The following is a 13,917-nucleotide window of genomic DNA, read 5'->3' on the forward strand; positions in this document are numbered from 1 at the left end:
AGGTATCTTGACTTGTACCTCGTTACTACTACCGATATTAGTCTTGATACTTACTGTGTACTAATCGTGGTGTACTCATACTTTACTTTTGCACATTTTTGTGCAGATCGAGGTATTGGAAATATCGGACTCAGGCAGAGTTAGCTTATTGATCGCGAGGATTCAAGGTAAAGTTGCTTGGTCATCACAGTCTCCTTTTTATTGTACTGTCAGCTTGATATCTGAACAATATTGTATTTTGATTTTTTGAGATCTTTCTATGTATTCTGTTAGAGTTCGTGACTCTGTATTATATAGTCTTGGGAGGTTGTTGTGATTATTGTCGCGTAGGCTTGTTAACCTTTATTTCGGTTTATATATTAAACTTTGTTTTAAAATATCATTGTTAAACTGGCTTAAATTATTGTAAGTAATCGGCTTACCTAGTATTAGAGACCAGGGTCCATCACGATGCCTAAGGCGGGATTTTGGGTCATGATAAATTGGTATCAGAGCTTTAGGTTCATAGGTTCTACGAGTCACGAGCAAGTTTAGTAGAGTCTTGAGAATCGGTACGGAGGGGTCTGTACTTATCTTCAAGAGGCTGCGTAACTATTAGGAAAATTCCACTTCTTTCTTTTCTGTTTGTGTGAATTTTATGATTTCGAAGTTTAAGCCTTTAATATCTCTATTCTCTCACAGATAGTGAGGACACATGCTATTGGGTCAGCCAAGCAGACACCCGCACCCCCTGTTAGAGCCGCGATACGCCGAGGCCGGGGTAGAGGACCGTGAGGGGCACGTGCCGCAGCTAGAGCACCTACTAGAGTAGCAGTTGAAGAGCAACTAGTAGCTCTAGTTGGGGGACAGGCACCAGAGGTGCCTATTATTACCCCCGAACTTTAGCAGACTTTAGCGCAGTTCCTAAGTATGTTTGATACATTGGCTTAGGCAAGATTGATCTCCGTTGCACGAGCTACTTTACTGATTGGGGGAGGAGCTCAGACTCCCGTCGTCCGTTTACAGAGCAACAGGATCATATTGGTCATACTCTGGATGTGGTGGTGCCGGTACAGCCTATTATTCTAGTTTAACCTGAGGTCAGGCCAGGGGCATCAGAGGAGGAGCAAAAGAGGTTTGAGAGGTTCAAGAAGTATGGTCCACCTCCTTTCAGTGGCACAACTATTGAGGATGCACAGGGTTTTCATGAGAAGTGTCACCTTATTCTCCGTACCATAGCTAGTTTGGAGGTGAGCAGGGTTTCTTTTACTACATTTCAGCTACCGGGAGAAGTGTATTAGTGGTGGCAGGCTTATGAGGAGGGTAGGCCAACTGATGCAGCCCCACTCACTTGGGCTCAGTTTTTATAGATGTTTTTAGGGAGTTTTTTCCCCAGACCTTCGTGGTGTGTGGCGCACAGAGTTCAAGCAGCTGCGCCAGGGCACATTGATGGTGTCAGGGTATGCCATAATGCACCTAATTTGGTTCCTATAGTTAAAGAGTGAGTCCGCAGAATTATCGAGGGGCTCAGTTATGGTCTTAGATTTAGCATGGCTCGGGAATTGGAGACTGATACCCTATTTCAGCAGGTTGTAGAAATTCTCAGTAGGTTAGAGCATATTCGGGGTGAGTAGAGAGAGGATAAGGAGGCCAAGAGGTCTCAAGGTTCTGGAGGATATAGTGGATTCTACTCTTCAACTATGACCCATTATGACGGAGGCACAGGTAGTCGGCCAGTCCATTCTGCACTTCAGACTACTCGTGGTGCTCCAGACCTCAGGGTACTCATATGGGGCCATCATCTTTTAGTGCACCACCCGCACGAGGTTCCTATAACAGTTATTCCAATTATTCGGCGTAGACTCAATACGAGCAGCCACGCCCGCAGAGGGGTTGTTAAGAGCGTGGTGATGCTAGAACATCATGAGAGATTGTCCCAGACTCGGTAGAGGTGGATTTCATTAGAGCTCAGGCCATGGGCTCCATTCCAATTGCTACTCCACATCCACAGTGTCACACCTCCTTTTTCCTACACCCTCGTAAGGGTATGAGGGAGTTTTTTCCAACTTAAAGTGACAACCGAAACAGGATTATTTATTTATTAAATTCAGAGTCGCCACTTGGGATAATTTTATGGTGTCCCAAGTCACCGGTTCAAATCCTGAATCGAGGAAAATATTGACTCTGTATTACAGTCCACGACCACAGAAATCCGGGTAAGGAATTCTGTTAACCCGGGAGAAGGTATTAGGCATTCCCGAGTTCCGTGGTTTTAGCACGGTCGTTCAACTGTTACAATTGGCTTATGATATGATTTAAATACATGTTTTAGACTATGGTTCAATTTTAACTTATTAACCGCTTTTATTTAATTATTTTTACGAAAAAGATTCAGCGTCATCTAAAACATGTCTTGAACCACGTCACATAAATGCACTCGCGGTCCATGACACATTTTATCTAACGTTGTTTGAGATTTGGATTTGGGTCACATAAATGCACACCCGAATTTATAACATGATAATTATATAATTAACGTGCTTAATGCCTGAAGATCTTTTGGTTCTTTTATTTTATCAACACAATACACCAGTAATATATCATTATCAACTTTGGCCAATTTGCAATGCCTGATTTTCTGCCTAGACCATTAGAGGGTGTTTTCCACTGCCACTTCTTAAAGTATTTCCTTTCCCCTCTTCTTGTTTACACTTGATTAAGGACCTCCACATGCAATGGCATTAACAAAAAGACTTAAATTTCTTGCATAACGAAATGAAAACTCGTTCATAGTGCTTCTGAAGAGACCATCATCACAATAAGGAACAAGCACCATTAAGAGGTCTGTGGCTTTTATGTATACGAAATTACTCACATGACAAAGAAAGGAATGTAAGAAATCTATATGCATGAGTCAGAAAAGCAAATACTAGTAATTACAAACTTACCAATAACCTCAACAAGAAATAGTATGAGTTTTTGCTCGGTAAACATTAGTTTTAACAGAGAATTACATGGATAAGAAATTTGCTAACTAAGCTAATAATGAAACTTAACAACTAAATCAGAACAAAACAAACAGTGAGAAAAACACACTTCATTCACATGAACTTCAATATCAAAGCAAGTAAAGAAAGGAAAAAGCAAAACAGACCTGAAATTAAAACTTCGATTAACGGAAATTTTCAGCAATTACACAAGAAACGTAAGCCAACTACTAACGCCAAAATTGGAGACGGACGGATATCGAACAAAACGACTTCGAATAGCACCCCAATCGATCGACCTCGAATCTTCAATGAACTCGGTTCAACAATGGCAACGAAAAAGAAACCCGCTGGATTTTTTAAAGGAGACAGGAAAATCCGAGATGAAGACCGGATCTGAAGGTTTTAAAAAGTGACGCTAGATCTGAAGATTTCGCCACTGTTAGTCCCCATTTCAGGCGAGATTTACCATTTTCGGTGTGATTCCATTATCCTATCTACAAATCTTGACCGGAATCGACCTTGGCTAACTCAAAAACTCATTGCAAACACTGGTTCGCCGGATTTTATGCAGGTCTGAGGTTGTTCCGACGATTTCATCGTTAGGGGTCTTCGATGGGTGTCGAAGAAGATAAAGTTGCAGGGGAATCATTTGGTATTTTTTGTGTTCTCTGCTGTTGCTTTGTGCTTAGGGTGTATTCAGGAAGAAGCAACGTTGGGGAGTATCATTTTTTGAGCAAAACCCATTTTCTTCCTTAGGCCTCTAAAGTATTTTTTTTGTTCCCCTTCTTGATTGTAGGGGTTAGGTTTCTATTGTAAAAAACGGCTGCTTGTGATTTTCAGTGCATCTCCCTATATTTAGGTGTTAGGTACTATTATATAGGGGTAGAGATTAGGTTAGGGGTATGGGCCTAGGAATTATGGGTTAGGTCCAAAATTAGGCCTAAAAATGGGTTGCTCGAGCCCAAATTTTATTCTTTCCCCGCAAACGAGACTAAAAATGCTACCCTATTTATTAATTAATTTTACATAAATAAAATAACTATTGAAATAAGACTGACCATTAAAAAAAACTATTTTTCGTATTTTTCAAGATTAAAAATGACTACAAAATATTAATGAAACTATTTTTTGTAATTTTCGTTTTCTTGTAATAAAATAAAGTAAAAGAGTAAAAATGAGTTGAAATAGATATATTAGGCCTAAATTAAATATTTGCGTGTTAAAATATAAAAAATCTTGGGGAGGGTCAAAAATCACATGTCTACAGCTGCCCCTTTTTTACTGGAAAGATGAAGTATTTTTAGACAAAGAACGACTAGACAGATTTTTTGACCCTACCCTTATTTAAGGAGATCAAAACTAAGAGAAAAGGGGAATGTGACTGAGCCCTAGTATCTGAGCTGCCTACATATCCTTGGCTATAAAGGAATCAGGACACATGTAGTTCAGAGGTGAGTGAGGTGATGGAGTATACCGAGGTGGAGAGCCGATTGAGGTGCCGTCGAGGTTTCGGTCCGCAGTCCCGTTATTGCATCAAAATCAAAAATGAAAAAGACTAACTAAGCCTGTCAGCAACAAGTTACAAGATTCCTATCTATGAGTTTTCTAAAGCTTGATCTTGAGTCTTGGTTGGTTCTTCATGCGGACTCTGATTTGAATCTTGATGCTTGTTAGCTGCAGGTGTTGGTTCAATCTTTTTCAGCTTTTTCGGATCAAGACGAGACATGCAAAGCTTATGACTTCAATCAAGTCTCGAGTAGTCCACATCTTTCTCCGCTTCTGCACTTTGGATTCACTTATTTTTTCTTTTTCTTTTTTTTCTTCTTCTTTTTTTTTTGGATTGAGACTACTTCTGTTGATCATCTTGGACTGCTGACTCACATTATTGACGCGAGCTTCTTTTGTTGCTGACCTGAATTGCATTCTTAATTGAATTCCCTTTTTTTTTAGGTGGGTGCCTTATTGCTGAACTTGAACCGTCTTCTCTTGTTACTTGACATTGTTTTCCCTTGCACCTTGAACCATTTTCCCTTGAAACATGAACTATCTTCCTTCGAAACTGCTTTCCGTTGAAACTTGAGTTGTCTTCCCTCGAAACTGCTTTCCCTTGAAACTTGAGTTGTCTTCCTTCGAAACTGCTTTCCCTTGAAACTTGAGTTGCCTTCCCTCGAAAATACTTTCCCTTTAAACTTGAGTTGTCTTTCCTCGAAACTGCTTTCTCTTGAAACTTGAGTTGTCTTCCTTCGAAATTGCTTTCCCTTGAAACTTGAGTTGTCTTTCTTTGTTCTCCAGGTGAGCGCCTGATTACAACAAAACAGACAAAACAAAAGAAATTTTCCTGCCCCAGTTTGATATTGGGAACATCTGTGAGTGTTAACAAAAATATAAATCAATTGCGCTACTGATGAACGATGCAATGATGAGAGTAAAATTAATGACTCGACTAGTATGTGCATCTCTTAAACAAGATTGAGCTTGCGGAAAACTATATACTAAGTTTGACTAAAGTAAAAACTGACCCTATTCTTCAGGCGGGGCCCCCGGATTTAAGGAAAACTAAACATTGATAATCTTAAGAAAACTAAAAAAAATGACTCCCCTTTTTTTTCAAATTCAAACTTCCTTTTTTTTAAAATTATTATCCTAGGAGAAAGATTCATCAGACTAAGATTTTGATCCTAGGAGAAAGTTCATCAGACTAGGTCTCTTTTCTACTTCTTTTTTGGTATCTTAGGAGAAAGGTTCATCGGACTAAAATTTCTATCCTAGAAAAAAGTTCATCAGACTAGGTCTTCTATCTTAGGATAAAGATTCATCAGACTAAGATTTTGATCCTAGGAGAAAATTCATCAGAGTAGGTCTCTTTTTTTGGTATCTTAGGAGAAAGATTCATCAGACTAAGATTTCTATCCTAGGAGAAAGTTCAGCAGACAAAGATTTTTTTTTGTATCTTAGGAGAAAGATTCGTCAGACTAAGATGTTTATCCTAGGAGAAAGTTCATCAGACTAGGTTTTCATATCTTAGGAAAAAGATTCATCAGACTAAGATTTTGATCCTAGGAGAAAATTCATCAGACTATGTCTTTTTTTTTTGTATCTTAGGAGAAAGATTCATCAGACTAAGATTTCGATCCTAGGAGAAAGTTCATCAGACTAAGTCTTCTATCTTAGGAGAAAAATTCATAAGACTAAGATTTTATTGGGAGAAAATCCATCAGACTGGGACTTTTTATCCTAGGAGGAAAAATGTAAAGATCAATGGCAAGATTTTATGCACATAGCAAGACAAATAAAGGCAGAGATTTGAGAAACTTCCCTTTGTAGTCTCTTCTCTTCTTTTCTTTTTCTTCTCTTTCTTTTTTTTTTTATTTTTTTTTGAACCACTTTAATTGCACTGCTTTGTTCCTGTTTCACGCAAAGAAAAATTTATCAGTTTTGAAAATGGTGGTCAGTTTGTGGCCTTGAGTCTTGGGCAGTTTGGATTTTACTCGAGTCGGTCTCAAGAGACTTTTGCTCTACATTAACCCTGATTGTTTCACACCCAAGTACCATTTGTATTTGTGGCTCAATCAACCTTATCCCAACTGGAGATCTTTCCTTAGGTGACATTTTCTGATATCTTGAAACGACTTCCTGCTTTTGAGCAATTTGTCCGTCAGAGAGAATCACGAGGTGTCTTTGCTTGCGCCGCTGACAAGGCATGTTGGCAGTCTTTGCTTGCGCCGCTGACAAGGCATGTCTTTAGGGGGAGCCTTTGCATGAATCCTCAAGGCATGTTGACAGTAACAACTGAGTGTGCTGGCCAAATTTACTTTGCAAATGAAAAGTTGGTAGCAGATTTTGAAATCTTTTCTTACTTGTTTTGACAAAGACTGACTTAGAGTGGAGGACACAAATAATGCAAAGAGATAATATTAACAAGAAATGTCCATGCCGGGAAAGATAGAAGGAAGGTTTTTTTTTCAATAACTAGCCTTAATGATCATGACATGTATTTTGGACTCAACGGCCTGATCTATCAAACTAATCCAATCTTCCATTTTACTGTTCTTATGACCTTTGAAGTCGAGCTTGTTCGTGCCAATTCTTTGCATCAGCTTCATGACTCACTTTCGACTAGTGGTGCCCCAAGGGGTTTTCACCAACAAGTCTTTCTCATTTATTCATCTCTGCTTACCATCGCCTTACAGTGCCCGTGAGGATTTTCACTAATAAGACTCTCTCATTTTTCTTTTTCTTTGTCTTTTTCTTTTTCTTGTGCGAGCAACTTGACAGTGCTTTATGTCGCGTGACATCCATTGCTCATTGCATGCTTCTCTTGGAATTCTTGAAGGCATATTGGGAGGTGTTTATCTGGATGGTTTTGGATAGGGTTGGACAGAAGGGTCGGCATGAAGGCTTAACGTAGACTCAAAATAAAAGGGGGTGTAGACTTACAACTCTTGGAATCGACTATTTCAAAAATAAAATAAAAATTTTGCCCCAGTTTCAGATACTAGGGAATTTTTTTTGAATTTTTTTTTCTTTTCTGAATTCTTATTTGGTTGGACCGATTCGTGGGGCTGCCTACGTATCCTTTTTTAAGGAAACAGGTCGAACGTAGTTCAAACATCTGACCTAACTAATTTTTTTCATTTTACTTTTTGTTGTTTTTTCTTTTCTTTTCTTTTCTTCTTTTCTTTTCTTTCTTTTTCTTTTGTTTTCAAAGCAAGTTGCCCCAGCTCCTATTTTTAGGGCATGGACCTTTGACAAATCTTTTTTTTTTTTAACTTTCTAAGAATTGCCCCAGTTTGTACTCTTGGGACATGAACTTTTTTTTGACTCTAAACTTGATTCCAAAAGAGGGTAGTCAAAGAAAATAACACAGACTTAAAAGGGGTAGCGAAGGATATAAAGTGTTTGGGTAGCAGAAAAAGGGCCTCCCAACCTCGAGAATGCCAAACATGGTATCTTTTCGCGATCACAGCATTGATGAACATGTCTGTCTTCTTGGTGTACCGTGGTCACAATACATTTTTTCATCCCTTAGTGACAAACTTTCCAACAAGCTTCAATTGATTAAACATCCTCAAGCCCGATCTTCACAATGATTTGAAAGTGAATTTTACTCAACCTTAGTTCCAAAGTACTCCAACTCTTTATTCATCCTCAAATGTATTTTTTTATATTTTGTTTAGTTATCCAATTCCAGATTAAATCAGTACCTAAGATCTGGCCAAAATTTCCGCATGCATGTCATGTCATTAGAACTAGCGACAAAAGAACTAGGAACAGAATAACACAAAAGGACAAACTGTATTTTATTGAGTAAAGGATGAAAGGGTTTTACAACTAAACAAGCAACCCAAAATACGAGTTACAACCCTAAAATAACCCGAATAATGAAAATAGCAACAGAACAGACAGACAAGACCCACACAAACAGAATGGAGAGATAGAAGGTTTTGACTCAATAAAATAAATAAAATCTGGATCACAACCCTGAAATAACCCAGATAATAGAAAAAACATCAAAGCAAGCTACCAAGATTCCTTCCTAGTGAGGAGGGAATGACTTTTCAATTGCTAGGCTTGACATTTAGCCACAAATTTGCTCATCAGAATCAGTAGAGCCTTCTCCAATTTCACCATCATTAACTTCAGTTAGCAAGTTCCCGAGAGGATTCTCATACTCCATGTCACCAGCCATCATCCCCACAAAGTGTGCATCGTGATGGGCAGGTAAAGGATTCTGCGCGATATTCTGGGTGTCACTGTCTTGGATAACAATCAGGGTTTCCTGGATCATCCTTTCTATTTCTCTTTTCAAATCCCGACAGCTTTCAACATTGTGCCCCTAGGCATTGGAATGGTATTTACACCTTTGAGAAGGGTCAAATCTTCTTGCACGTGGGTCCACATGATTTAGAGAAATAGGAGCAATCATGTCATAATGCTTTAATTTCTCAAACAAACTTGCATAGGACTCTCCTATTGGTGTAAAATTATCTTTTAGCCTTTGTTCCCTTCTATTCCCCTGGCTTGGATGTGGGTTATAGGGCATTTGAAAATTTTGTGGAGGCTGGTGGAGATTTTGCGGTGCTGGTGCTCGCCTTCTGAGGTATCTTGGTGGTCGGGCGACATACTGAGGTGCAGCAACAGAGTATTGAGGGTTCTAAAGTGGATGATAGTATTCAGGGGAATCATGGGAAACCTGATGAGGTTGCTCATACCTTTGAGATGCTCTCCTAGGACCTCTTCTCGACCCTGATGTCATCATGATTTCTTCGTGCTTCTCATTCGTGTCACTAAAATTATCGGATTCAATCGGGACAGCCTGAGTTGCGGCTTTGAGAATTGCTTGACTTATAATTTTGCCTGTCTTAAGACCATTCTCAATCATTTCCCCCATTTTGATTGCTTCCGAGAAGGATTTACCCACTGCGGACATCATGTTTTGAAAATAATCTGGCTCTTGAGCTTGAAAGAAGACAGTGATTAACTCGTGCTCATCCATGGGTGGCTTAACTCTGGTTGCTTGCTCTCTCCATTTAATGGCATATTCTCTGAAACTTTCAGTTGGTTTCTTCTTCAAGTTTGAAAGGGAATTGCAGTCTGGGACAATGTCAATATTGTATTGGAACTGTTTGACAAAGGCCTGTGCCATGTCATCCCAGACATACCAGCGAGACGTGTCTTGATCCATAAACCATTCGGAGGCTACTCCCGTAAGGCTTTCCCCAAAATAAGCCATTAATAATTTTTCATTTCTTCTCGCAACTCTCAGTTGATTGCAATACCTTTTCAGGTGGGCTATGGGATCTCCATGTCCATCATACTTTTCAAATTTGGGAGTCTTGAAACCAGGCGGCAACTGGATATCGGGGAACATACATAGATCTTTGAAGGCAACACTCTTTGACCTGCCAACCCTTGCATATTTTTCAACCGTTGTTCTAAGCTTTTCACTCGTTGGGTCATTTCTTCCTGTACCATCTTTCGGGCAGGCTTCTCAATCTTTGTAGGAAGATCAAACGAGTACGAATGGTACTCAGGAGAGTGGTACTGTTCTTGTTGTGTAGCAAATTGTGACTCATGACGAGGTTGTCCTTGACCACTGGCCCATGCTTGACACATTTCGGTCGTTTGCTGTTTCAGTATTCTATTTTTCTCAAACACAGTAGACTCTTGTTGAACCTTCTGGCCCTGAGTCTCTTGAGCACTTGTAACAGCTTCGATGTCAGTTATCATTTTTCCTTGGATCTTGTGTTCTTAGCTTACCACAAACCGACCACCTCAACTTTCTTCACAATTCAAAACAAAACATGTTAGAATGGACTCAGTCGGTCATTATTATCAATATTTTTCATTTTTTTCCTTTTCTTCATTTTTTTTCTCATCTTTCTTTTGAATGGTTGATCGAACCTGATGTGGGTTGCCTATGTATCATGTGGGAACATGAATCAGATGTTGCATAGTTCGGGAAGATTAGGAATAAAGGAAATAAACTAACTCTTTTTTTTTGGATTTTGAATTTGAATTTTGTTTCTTTTAAATTTTCGAAAGACTTATAAAGAAGAAAGAGAATATTTTTGGATTATGATTTTGATTTTTTTTCTTCAGAATTTTTGAAAAGAAAGACTTCTAAAGAAGAAAGATTTTTTTTTTTTTGAATTTTGACACTTTTTTTTTGAATTTCGAAAGAAAAAGTTCTAAAGAACAAAGAAAATATTTTTTGATTTTTTTTTTGGAATTTTATTTTGAATTTATGAAAGAAATGCTTCTAAAGAAAAAGAAAATATTTTTGAATCTTGAATTTTCTTTTTAATTTTTGAAAGAATAATGAAAGTATTTTTTGATTTTGAGAAGAAATTAAAAGAAAATATTTTTTTTAAAAAAATTAGGGTCAAACGAAAGACATTATAAATAAGTAATGGAAAATATTTTTGGATTTTTAAAAAAAAATTGTGGGCCGGAACCGATGAGGTTTGCCTACGTATCTCACATCCGGTGAGAATCAGACCCGCGTAGTTCGCTCAGTTTTGACGGAACAGGGGAAACATGACTTTTGAAAACAATCACTTATTTTTTTTCTCTCTTTTTTTTTTTGAAAATTCGGGCAGCGTTTCGGACTTGGAATAGCTACCTCTCACTTCTTCTTCTTTTTGATTTTCTTTTTCATTCATTTTTTTTATTTTCTTTCCCTATTCTAGAAGCCGACACACAAATCTAAAGCAATAATGCACAAGTAGCAAGTAGAATGCATTAGGATGATCTTTTCATTTTGGGTATACATGTCCTAGACAGACCCAACCCCTGTGTTGAGTCTCCAAAGTCAAATGCGCATGATGCAGACAAGCGTTCCTACTAGGGATCCGGCATGAGGCTTTGTTATACTAGGTTTAAAACATGGGTTTATTATTCTAGACCTGGCTTACCCGAGCGGACAACTCGAGCCGGGGGGCTGCGTACCGGTAATCAAAAGATCATCCAGATCTGCAACTTGTCCGAACCTCGTTCTATTTGGGATATGACACTAACAGAAAGAAGTCACGCCAGCGTGCACTCCTCAGGAGAGAGAAGAGAGGGGTTTCGTAGCAGTTTATATACAGTTCAAATAATATCAAAACGGTAAAAAGTAACATTTAGCACGTTAGGCCCAAACACGTAATAAAATCAGATAAATATAGCCAAATATAACAATTATTCTAAGCTCGAATTCTTGAACCTGAACCAGAAGTTCTTGGTTCTTATCCACAGCAGAGTCGCCAGAGCTGTCACACCTCCTTTTTCCTACACTCCCGTAAGGGTATGAGGGAGTTTTTTCCAACTTAAAGTGACAATCGAAACGAGATTATTTATTTATTAAATTCAGAGTCGCCACTTGGGATAATTTTATGGTGTCCTAAGTCACCGATTCAAATCCCGAATTAAGGAAAATATTGACTCTATATTACAGTCCGCGAACACAGAAATCCGGGTAAGGAATTCAGTTAACCCGGGAGAAGGTATTAGGCATTCCCGATTTTCGTGGTTTTAGCACGGTCGTTCAACTGTTACAATTGGCTTATTATCTGATTTAAATACATGTTTTAGCCTATGATTCAATTTTAACTTATTAACCGCTTTTATTTAATTATTTTTACGAAAAAGATTCAACGTCATCTAAAACATGTCTTGAACCACGTCACATAAATGCACTCGCGGTCCATGACACATTTTATCTAACGTTATTTGAAATTTGGATTTGGATCACATAAATGCACACCCGAATTTATAACATGATAATTATATAATTAACGTGCTTAATGCCTGAAGATCTTTTGGTTCTTTTATTTTATCAACACAATACACCAGTAATATATCATTATCAACTTTGGCCAATTTGCAATGCCTGATTTTCTGCCTAGACCATTAGAGGGTGTTTTCCACTGCCACTTCTTAAAGTATTTCCTTTCCCCTCTTCTTGTTTACACTTGATTAAGGACCTCCACATGCAAAGGCATTAACAAAAAGACTCAAATTTCTTGCATAACGAAATTAAAACTCGTTCATAGTGCTTCTGAAGAGACCATCATCACAATAAGGAACAAGCACCATTAGGAGGTCTGTGGCTTTTATGTATACAAAATTACTCATATGACAAAGAAAGGAACGTAAGAAATCTATATGCATGAGTCAGAAAAGCAAATACTAGTAATTACAAACTTACCAATAACCTCAACAAGAAACAGAACGACTTTTTGCTCGGTAAACATTAGTTTTAACAGAGAATTACATGGATAAGAAATTTGCTAACTAAGCTAATAATGAAACTTAACAACTAAATCAGAACAAAATAAACAGTGAGAAAAACACACTTCATTCACATGAACTTCAATATCAAAGAAAGTAAAGAAAGGAAAAAGAAAAACAGACCTGAAATTAAAGCTTCGATTAATGGAAATTTTCAGCAATTACATAAGCAACGTAAGCCAACTACTAACGCCGAAATTGGAGACGGACGGAGCTCGAACAAAACGACTTTGAATAGCACCCCAATCGATCGACCTCGGATCTTCAATGAACTCGGTTCAACAATGGCAACGAAAAAGAAACCCGCTGGATTTTTTTAAAGGAGACAGGAAAATTCGAGATGAAGACCGGATCTGAAGGTTTTACAAATTGACGCTAGATCTGAAGATTTCGCCACTGTTAGTCCCCATTTCAGGCAAGATTTACCATTTTCGGTGTGATTCCATTATCCTATCCACAAATCTCGACCGGAATCGACCTTGGCTAACTCAAAAACTCATTGAAAACACTGGTTCGCCGGATTTTATGCAGGTCTGAGGTTGTTCCGGCGATTTCATCGTTAGGGGTCTTCGATGGGTGTCGAAGAAGATGAAGTTGCAGCGGAATCGTTTGGTATTTTTTGTGTTCTCTATTGTTGCTTTGTGCTTAGGGTGTATTCAGGAAGAAGCAACGTTGGGGAGTGTCATTTTTTGAGCAAAACCCATTTTCTTCCTTAGGCCTCAAGGTATTTTTTTGTTCCCCTTCTTGATTGTAGGTGTTAGGTTTCTATTGTAAAGAAACGGCTGCTTGTGATATTTAGTGTATCTCCTAAAATAGGTGTTAGGTACTATTGGGGTAGGGATTAGGTTAGGGGTATGGGCCTAGGAATTATGGGCTTGGGAAATTATGTGCTAGGTCCAAAATTAGGCCTAAAAATGGGTTGCTCGAGCCCAAATTTTATTCTTTTCCCGCAAACGAGACTAAAAATGATACCCTATTTATTAATTAATTTTACTTAAATAAAAAAAACTATTGAAATAAGACTGACCGTTAAAACAAAATTATTTTTCGTATTTTTCAAGATTAAAAATGATTACAAAATATTAATGAAACTATTTTTTGTAATTTTCGTTTTCTTGTAATAAAATAAAGTAAAAGAGTAAAAATGAGTTGAAATAGCTATATTAGGCCTTAA

General features: G+C 38.1%; 1 long non-coding RNA gene across 1 annotated transcript; it reads right to left on the reverse strand.

The window, feature by feature from the left end:
- Positions 1–3,061: 3,061 nt before the first annotated feature.
- Positions 3,062–13,522, reverse strand: LOC142181633 (uncharacterized). Its single transcript, XR_012710437.1, has 2 exons — positions 12,867–13,522; positions 3,062–5,269 (listed from the first exon to the last, which is right to left on the reverse strand). It is a non-coding gene; the product is annotated as an uncharacterized LOC142181633 (long non-coding RNA).
- Positions 13,523–13,917: the final 395 nt, after the last annotated feature.

This window comes from Nicotiana tabacum, chromosome 6 (assembly GCF_000715075.1).
Source record: "Nicotiana tabacum cultivar K326 chromosome 6, ASM71507v2, whole genome shotgun sequence".
Classification (NCBI taxonomy): Eukaryota; Viridiplantae; Streptophyta; class Magnoliopsida; order Solanales; family Solanaceae; genus Nicotiana; species Nicotiana tabacum.